Source organism: Vulpes vulpes, chromosome 16 (genome assembly GCF_048418805.1).
Source record: "Vulpes vulpes isolate BD-2025 chromosome 16, VulVul3, whole genome shotgun sequence".
NCBI lineage: Eukaryota > Metazoa > Chordata > Mammalia > Carnivora > Canidae > Vulpes > Vulpes vulpes.
The window spans coordinates 18,371,500-18,375,403 of NC_132795.1; the positions used below are offsets into that span (position 1 = coordinate 18,371,500).

Consider the following 3,904-nt stretch of genomic DNA (forward strand, 5'->3'; position numbering starts at 1 on the left):
TTCACCTGAACTCTCTTGCTCTCATCTTCTCCCATTTCTACCCCATATTCTTCCCAAAGCTCCATGATTGTTAAATGTGGTTTTGAGAAAAGGAAAGAATTAAGAACTAGGATTTTAAACAGTGTTCATGATTTATCTAGAATTGAAAATCCTGTTTCCAAGACAATATTCTAAGGTTATGTGAAATATTACAAGGTTATCTGAAATATTTAGTGATTGAGATTTTTGCTTGATGAAAACATAAATTTACTAGAGGAGAGTAGTGGGAAAAAAGTCATACACCAGAAATGAGACAACAAGCATTTAAGTATAGATTTTGTGACCAATTTACCATTTGTCCTTGGCTAGTTGGTCATTTACCATATTGGTGTCTGAGTTTTCTAATCTGTCAAATGGCTATGAAAATTTATACTATCCCTATCCAACTCACAGGGATGTTTTACCATAAAGGAAAGAAGATTATTATCATTAAAAGTATCAGAAAGGAAACAAAATCAAATAGGATATTAAAAGAATAATGCATCATGACCAAGTAGGGTTCAATCCCAGAAGTAAAACAGTTTAATACTTAGATATCTATTAATATTGCTCACTACATTAACAGATGAAGAAAGAAGTCATACAGTTATTGAGAAAGATGCCCAAAAACCATTGGAAAGATTCAATATTAATTTACAATTTTAAAAAACCACTCTGATCAAGTTAAGCAACTTCTCTTTTAATTTTTGGTTGACTAGTTACATTTACTATGTGTTTCTCATAAATGTAGTTTTAGGGTAAAGAGTTTCAAAAGCCCTTACTTTAAAAAAAAATGCTTTTGTCTCTTTCCTTTTGTGGACATTGCAAAAACACCAATGGCCAAAATGAAGTTCAATTCCTTCATGACTTCTGACCAGAGCAAGAACCATAAAAAGCATCTCAATGCACCTTCCCACATTTGCAGGAAGATTATGCCTTCCCTTCTCTTCAAAGAGCTGAAACAGAAGTACAATGTTTGATCCATGCCAATTGGAAATGACAAAGGACAGCAAATTGGCAAAGTAGTACAAGTTTACAGGAATAAATATGCCATCTACAATGAACGAGTACAGCAAAAAAAAAGGTGGATGGCACAACTGTCTATGTGGGCATTCACCCCAGTAAGGTGGTCATAACTAGACTAAAACTAGAGAAAGACCACAAAAAAGATCCTTAAATGTAAAGACAAATCCCACCAAGTGGGAAAGAGAAAAGGCAAATATAAAGAAGAAACAATTGAGTACATCTGTGAATAAACTAATATAATATACAACTTTAAATAAACTGTTTTTAAAAATGCTTTTCAATTAAAAAATAAACTACCAAACAAGCACGGAAAAATAGAATTTGAAGTAGAATTTCATTATTTGAAATCATCTTAAAGGCTTATACTTGCATTATTTTCTTTTTACAGCTATTATGAGTCACAAACTTAATTTATTGATACACTTAAATCAGAAATGCAGTCTCCAATAACAACTATGTGAGAGAACACCTGCTCTGGGAATGTGGATGAGCTCAACAGTATAGAATCAGGGGCACAAAATGAATTTTGATTATTTTCTTTGGTTAAGAAATTATCTGTAGATATTCCTATATCTTTCCAGCAACTCCAATATCTTCCAGCTATTTCTAATTGGAACCCAAAGACCAGTCATTCAGCTATCCCACCCCTGGCCTTTCCTGCTGCTTCCACACCACAGAATGAATGCTGGCAGCCCTGAATCATTTCCAAGTCACTGGTAGTGCAAGAAAGCTAGCAGAGTTTGTATTTATGTCTACTTTCTTCAGTATAAAAGTGAGTTGCTTGTATTTCAAGCCAGAGAATTACAGAGCATTATTATTGAAAGAAGTCTGAGAAACCCAGTTTAAACCAGTAGCTTTCAACCCTGGCTGCACACTGGAATGAACAGAAGACTTTTCAACAATGATGCCCTGACTTCATCCTCAGAGTCTAATTTAATTGGTCTAGGAAGAGACATTGGCTTTGGTGGTATTTTGTCTTTCTCTTTATTGAAGTATAATTAACATACACTGTTATATTAGTTTAAGGTATAAAATATGATTCAACATTTCTATACATTATTCTGTGCTAATCAAGATAAGTGTACTCTTAATTCTCTTTATTTATTTCACCCACCCATCCTCTCACTGACCTCCCCTCTGGCAACTACCAGTTTGTGATAGATGATAGATAGATGATAGATAGATGATAGATGATAGATAGATAGATAGATAGATAGATAGATAGATAGATAGATGATAGATAGATAGATAGATTTTTTTTAAAAAGAGAGAGCATAAGCAGGGAGAGGGACAGAGGGATAGGGAGAGAGGGAATCCCAAGCAGGCTCCATGTTCATCACAGAGCCTAACACAGTCATGGGCCTGATCCCATGACTGTGAGATCATGACCTGACCCAAAGTCAAGAGTCTGACAGAGAAATGACTAAGCCATCCAGGTACCCCTATAATCTATATTTAAGAGCCTATTTTTTTCTTTGTTCATTTGTTTTATTTCTTAAATTCTACATATGAGTGAAATCACATGGTATCTGTCTTTTTCTGACTGACCTATTTCCCTTAGCATTCATTATATCCTCTAGGTCCATCCATAGATGAATGGATAAAGAAGATGTGGTATATATATATATATATATATATATATATATATATATATATTAGAATATTACTGGCTTTGGTAATTTTTGAAAGCTCCCTCAAGTGATTCTAATGTAACTGCAGCTATAAAACCCTACTCTAGTTTAAGTTTTTCATTACCTGAGCAAACATAGAGCTAGATTGACCAGCTAGGTAATGGCAGATCTCACTGACTTATAGATAATATTTACATTAAGATTTCCAACACTTGAAAATGAGTCAAAAAAAGATGACTGAAAAAAAAAAAAGATGACTGTGAGAAAAAAAAATGACTGTGTCCACTCAAAGCCTTCCTAAAATGTGGTCTTAGGCCCACCCAAAGGGTCATCTTTTAAGACACAAGACATTTGTAAGATATGCTTAGGTCTTTAAAGGTCAGGTGTTAATTTGTGGAAATGAATACTATACAAATGATTTTGTATAATAGAAATAAAAATTATTTTTATTGAGCTGAGAAGATAACCCCAAAGGTTATGATTTTATTGGCCTATGGGACATGAACCAGTATTGTATCTAATTTAGCAATTTTATTCTAGTATATTATTCCATTTATATTCTTACTCACTCTAGCTTTTTCCCCCTCCCTCCCTCCTAATATATCACTTACAGAGATACCTTCTCAGTATCTCAGTTTCCTAACCGGCTTTATCATCTTTCTGGTTACCTCATTAATGAGAAATAAAACTTTGATACTTGCTCACTATGTATTGATATGAAATACAATATAATATAAAATTAATATAAATGTTAATATTATTAATATAAAATTATGAGAATGTTTTGATACTTGAAAATGATGTAATTTCTATTAAGGTAACCTAAACCATTAAGAAGCTTTAATTGATCATTCAAGATATAATTTATTATATTCTCCAAATATATTACTCATCAACCATATCCAGAAGCCATAAAGTTGGAGACTTTTACTTCCAGCAAAGTGGAGTATTGAGGACCTAACTAACGCTCCCTTTTGAAAATAATAAATAAATAGGCAAAATACATAAGCCTACAGTTTTTAGATATTGGACACCAGATAGCACAGAACAATGATCCCTGAAAGCCAGGGGAAAATGAGGAGAACTCTATGATCGTCCCAGTCTACTATCTGGGAAGAGTTTCCGAAATGCAGTGCAGGGAGGCAAGCTCCCTAAATTGAGGAGATGAAACTGGAACTTAGGGATGCCAATGCAGCTAGAGTTTCACAGGTGAGAGCTTCACAGAGAGA

At 33.7% G+C, this 3,904-nt stretch overlaps 1 pseudogene; it reads left to right on the forward strand.

Moving 5' to 3' along the window:
* The first annotated feature begins 863 nt into the window (after positions 1-863).
* On the forward strand, positions 864-1,274 carry LOC112922827 (large ribosomal subunit protein uL24-like; annotated as a pseudogene).
* The last annotated feature ends 2,630 nt before the right edge of the window (positions 1,275-3,904 follow it).